Consider the following 6331-nt stretch of genomic DNA (forward strand, 5'->3'; position numbering starts at 1 on the left):
CCCCAAGATACCAACCACACATACGCCCTTCCAGGCTAAGACCTTCCGGTCCCAAACATAGAAAACATACATAACATAACAGAACGTAGAACAGCCATGCATATCGGGTCTACTGTGTGACTGGTCCGCCGTTTTGGCCTTCAGTCCACCGGATCCATCCTCCAGGTCTAGTCATGTCCTTCAAGTCTACAGTGTGGTTGGTCCGCCCCCACTGGGCCTTCAACTCACCTGGTCCACTCTCTGAGTCTGCAGTATGACTGGTCCGCCTGCATCGGGCCTTAAGTCGGCCTGGTCCACTCTCCGAGCCTCGGCACGTCTGGTCCGCCCGCGTGGGGCCTACAGCATATCCGGACCGCTCGCTGGGCCTTCGGAACAACCGGTCCGCCCTGAGTATCTTGGCCTATAGCACAAAGCAGGACCGCCTCAACCCATCTCCAGTGCAAACAACCATGTACACATAAACATATAATCATATAACAGTTCACATTCAAACAAGCCGATCTAGCAGATCACATAGCATACATACTCTAAGCAGGATACCGACCTAGCAAGTCATTAGCATAGCATCTCCCTATCTCTCAAGATACCGATCTCAATCAGGTCTCTAACATATACCGTCCTATCTCTCAGGATGCAGGCATATCACAACAACAAAATAATAACAACTACCCGGATCTCAATCCGATAAGGGCCGGCCTTGGTGCCTTAGACCCTGTTGATATAGTGAGGATAACTCACCTCGAAACTACCGGCTGAAAGGATAAGATCCCGCTGCTCCAACTCTGACACGAACTCCTCCACTGAACACCGAAACATTCAATTCAATAAATACCCTTGGAAGACAACTGGTCAACCTTGGACAAAGTCAAAGTCAACCCCTGACTGACCCTACTCGCCGAGTTAACCCGATGACTCGCCGAGTCCCTATGCTCAGAACTTCCCTCAATCAGCGACCCAACTCGCTGAGTCACCCCAAGACTCGTCGAGTCCAACAACTCTGAGTCCACTCGCACCAACTCACCGAGTCATCCCTTGACTCACCGATTCTCGACATAACCAGGAAATATTGGGACTCTTCGACAAGACTCGCCGAGTCAAAGGCTATCTTTAACCTACTCGCCGAGTTGTTCTTCCAACTCGCCGAGTTCCAGGCCGTCTTCAAGCAACTCGTCGAGTCCACCCATGTGACTCGCCGAGTCAACCCGATCTGAATCAATTCAGGAGCACTCCAGGCCATGCAATTGATCCAAAACATAGATTCACCCTCCTACAATCCATCCATCACGTAAAGTGGCAAACTTTATGTGAATCTAAAGAGATCTAGGCCTTATTCTCCTTAGAACTAAGGTTTGGGACATGATAGCTCCATTAACAACACAAGAACAGGGGCTTTAATGCTCTTAAGATCTTCTCCACTCCAGATCTGAGGTAGCAACCTCAGATCCATCCTTCAAACTCAAGATGTCACACAACTAAGCTTCCCACACAACCCCAAAATGAGAATCTAGGAAAACACAGCCCAAGAACAAAAGTATTACCTCCAAAGAATGCCTCAACAGCAATGAAACTCGAATCCAAGCAAAGCCCTTTGATCCAAGCCTCTTCTCCTTCAAGATTGCTTCAACCCACACCTCTCCAAGCTCTAATTTGCTCAACAATGGGGTTCCTCCACGGAATTAGGGTTTTTGGGACTCAAGGGGGGATCAAGGAGGCTGTGGAGGAACATAATGATCTTTATATATGGCTCATTCCCCGGATTTAGGGTTTTTCTTCGCCCAGCACCTCCTCGCCGAGTCCATCTTTGGACTCGCCGAGTAGGCCATTTGACACGCGACCAAAGTCGCGACCTGACTCGCCGAGTCCATCCATGTGACTCGCCGAGTCGCCCTCCAAAACTTACACTTTTAACCCTTCAACTCTACTCTTGCGATTCCAGGATGTTACATTATCATTACAAAACGTAGGCTTTTTATGTCATTTTAGTAAACAATCGAGCTAAAACAAACAATATAATAACAACTTAACTAAATACATTGATTACATGTTTATTGAGCCTTAGTGGTCCATTAACATGCTTATAGGGTTTGGATTATACATTACATGTTTATTAGGCCTTAGTGGTCCATTTACATGCTTATTAGGCCTAGATTATACATTACATGTTTATTAGGCCTTAGTGGTCCATTTACATGCTTATTGGGTCTGGATGATCCATTACATGTTTATTGGGCCTTAGTGGTCCATTTACATGCTTATTAGGCCAAGACTATACATTACATGTTTATTGGGCCTTAGTGGTCCTTCTACATGTCTATTGGGCCTCGTATATTTACATACATACTCGTTGGAATTTTCAAACATAAAACGTACACGGAAACATTATACATTACATAATACAATTTTTGCGTAAACTCAGTTAAGGATCTAGTGAGACATGTCGGTTGACACCTCTCGAGTGTACGATCGTAGCCTGTAATTATAACTAGGGTCTCCTGGAGGGAGAGCGAGAGTTTGTATATAAATCTATACAGGGTGACACCCCACACCTAAGCGGTTCGCTGTAGTTAGACTAGGTTAGTCTACGGTGACAAACCTTACCTTAAACAAGTCAGCACCTGAAAACACCACGACAGGCGAATTCGTCATAATCAAGTATAGTTAAAACGACTCACATAGAGATTAACTCCATCATAACATTATGGAACATATATAAAATCTTTTCGATATGAAAACATATATACACTGATATTCGGTATTAGGGTCTGAGATCGTGACACTTTTGTAAACAGAAAATATCGGATTTTCTGGGGAAATATACAGTAAACAATACCTTCTATTTACAACAGAAAATACATGATCTTTTTCTGGATTACATTTTTTATACATTCCAAAAACAGAAAAAACACATGCATTAGTACTTGATTATGAACAATACAAAACTTTTCATTCAAACATGCTTATGAACTCTCCAACATTATATACGTTGACATTTTCAAAATAACTTATATTCTTAGGGAATCGTCAAGCGGAAAGGTATACAAGAACATGTGGAATTTGTTGTATTTTGTTATCATCATACATTGAATATTTTGGCATGTAATATGTGATACTATACTTGATGTAAACAATCATGGTAGTATTTTGATATGTATGATGATGGTGTTGTCTTGTTTCAATTATATTGTGATGATATTACAAGATTAAGTCATGCACAAGCCCCCAAACATTTCTGCCGTGTGGTTCGGGGGTGTGACTGATTGGTATCAGAACATTGTTTATAGTGAACTGGCATATCTAATCATACTTGATATGCTACTATAAATACAATGGGACTAAAACACTCTGAATAAAATGATACCAAGGTATACATTAAAAAATATAACACTAAAAGTCTCTGGAGGAAATTGAACACTGTGATTAAACCCAGACGGTTATGTAGTCATATTGGGGATAAATATAGCCTGATCAACTATATTTATTCAAAATATGACCAAGATGTGTTTGGGAGGAATCATGGCGGGAAATGGATCTAGAAACTTACCTCGTATCCAAAACTTTTAAGGAACTCAAACTTAAATAATAAAAATACTATAGAAGTATTTTTTGAAATACTATATGAATACTCCCTTTACATACTTCTCACTCCTAGTTTCTCACACAGTTTCCATGGACGAGGCATATCAGGGCGTCCTTTTCAATCAGGCCCTAGTGGCCTACGGGGTGATCGAGGAAGACCCGTGATGGGTCAGGAGGCAGCCCCTGGTGTTGGATCCGAGGAGTACATGGAGACAGACTACGAGTTTAGAGAATCCGATGAGATCATGGAGGAGGATGGGGCCGCTAATGAAGTCCCGAGTGAGCCTCCCACTTCAGAGATAGTACAAGATCACTCCGCAGCACCACGGGATCCCATCGATAGGACTCGCTCCTTAGAGGAAGAGGTTTCCACCCTTCGGCAACAACTATTAGCAACAGAGGTCCGAGTTGTATAGGAAGAGCATGAGAGGGACGAGGTCATCAGGAAGATGAACGAGATGGAGGATCTTGTAGCACGACATTTCGACATGTGATTTCGCCGACAGACCCATCTCGTTACAGCTAGTATCCGTTCACTTACTATCGTTATGATTTTACTTATGCATCACCTTATGTACTATCGACTACATGATTAAGTGACTACATTACTCATGGAGTTGTTACTCTGTCGAATTTTATTTTACTGCATGTATTGTATGCCTTATGTAGGTAAATTTTCATGTACTCCAAAGATATTCATTAATGAAAACGGCTATATATTTCATTGTGATGTTGTTATCTGCTATGTGTTCTATTACTCTTACTACATGTTGATTGTATGCATTCACTCACTTATACACAACTGAATCACTGACACTATGTTATAATCAAGAAATCGTGAAACAAGATACTTTGGATACTCAAAATCTTTCCGTTCCACGATAGAAAGATGCATCAAAGACCAAACCACGGAAACAACACGGTACGGACGCCACCAGAAATAAACTCAGTCGAATTCCAAGCGACAGTATCAGTTGCGAACACTATAGCACTTGCAGAGATTTACAATGGATACAATGATGGAGGTAACGGACAAGGAACTGGATGCACAAATCAGGGAACAAATCACGGACCCACAAGAACCTGTACCTACAAAGACATCAAAAACGCCAAGCCTCGAACTTTCAACGGGACGGGAGGCGTATTAACCCTAAAAAGATGAATAGAAAAGGTGGAATCATTTTTTGAGATATGCGGATGTCCGGAGGAGTGCAAGGTCAAGTTTGCAGCCTGCACATTCGTCGATCAAGCTCTCTCTTGGTGGAATGGTCACGTGAAGGCCATGGCACTCCCGATGGCGAATGTTATGCCAGGGGAGGAACTTAAGGAAATGATGTTGGCCGAGTACTATCCAAGGGGAGAAATTCAGAAAATGGAGCAAGAGTTGTGGAACGTCACAGTTCAAAACTCTGACATCGATGCTTACATATCAAGTTTTAGTGAGTTGTCTCTCTTGTGTCCAGGAATGATCACATCTAAAGAGAAGAAGATTGAAAGATTTATTTGGGGATTGACAGCGCCAATCCAAGGGAATGTGATGGCAGCAAACCCCACCACATATGATAGTAAAAAAAGACTAGCCAAGAAACTATACGACCATGGCAACAAAAAGGGTGCCAAAGCAGGGGAGGCGGAAGTTAAAAAGGAAGGTGACAACAAGAAGGGTAAAAACAGCAAGCGAAAAGGGTGACAAAACTCAGAGTCATCAAAGAAGTAACAAACAGTGGTTGTTCATACTGCTACTCAAACTACCACAACACCACATGCTCTAGCCTCATCCACACCAAATGCTCCCAAACAATACTCAGGGACCCTACCCAAGTGCAACAAATGCAATTTCCACCATCGTAGAGAAGGCAGGGAGATTCATTGCACAAGTTGCAACCGAAAGGATCACACTACAAGATATTGTAGAACTCAGCCTCAACAGAACCAACAGTCGAACCACAACCACAACAAAAACAATCGCAACAATAGTAAAAACAACAACAATGTTGTGGGCAGTTACACCTGCTATGGGTGTGGAGGAACCAGTCATTTCAAGCGGGAGTGCCCCAAAGAAAACAACCAGGGGGCAGGAACATTAGGAAGGGTATTGGCAATGGGTCAAGGTGAAGCAGTTCACAACCCAATAGTTGTTACTGGTACGTTCCTACTTAGCAACACATACACATGCATCTTATTCGATAGTGGGGCTGAGCGAAGTTTCGTTAGTAATAAGTTGAAACGCTTACTAAATCAACAACCCCAGAAGCTCAACGAAGGCTTCACGGTGGAAATGACTAATGAGAAAACTGAAACAACCAAAGATGTCTATGTAGGGTGCACATTAACAATAAACAATCACTCTTTTCAAATAGACTTGATGTTGGTAAATATTAGGGGTTTTGAAGTGATAATCGCCATGGATTGGTTAATCCCCCATCATGATGATATTATGTATCGGGAGAAGGTCATTGACCTTCATCTCCCTAATCATGAAACCCTAATAATCTATGGTGATAAACCTAGACCCAATCTTCGTCTCATTTCATGCATCAAGGAAAAAAAGTGCCTACACAAGAAGAACTACACATTCCTCACTCATGTGGTGGATAAAACCAGAAAAGAAGTGAACGTTAAAGACATCCCGGTGGCATGCGACTTCCCAAATGTATTTCTAGAAGACCTTCTGGGAATACCCCCAAAAAAACAGGTTTTATTATGAATCGACCTAATACCAGGAGGCACATCAATTGTCAAATCACCCTACAGG

The sequence above is a fragment of the Lactuca saligna genome, chromosome 5 (genome assembly GCF_052625555.1).
Source record: "Lactuca saligna cultivar CGN05327 chromosome 5, ASM5262555v1, whole genome shotgun sequence".
NCBI classification, from domain to species: domain Eukaryota; kingdom Viridiplantae; phylum Streptophyta; class Magnoliopsida; order Asterales; family Asteraceae; genus Lactuca; species Lactuca saligna.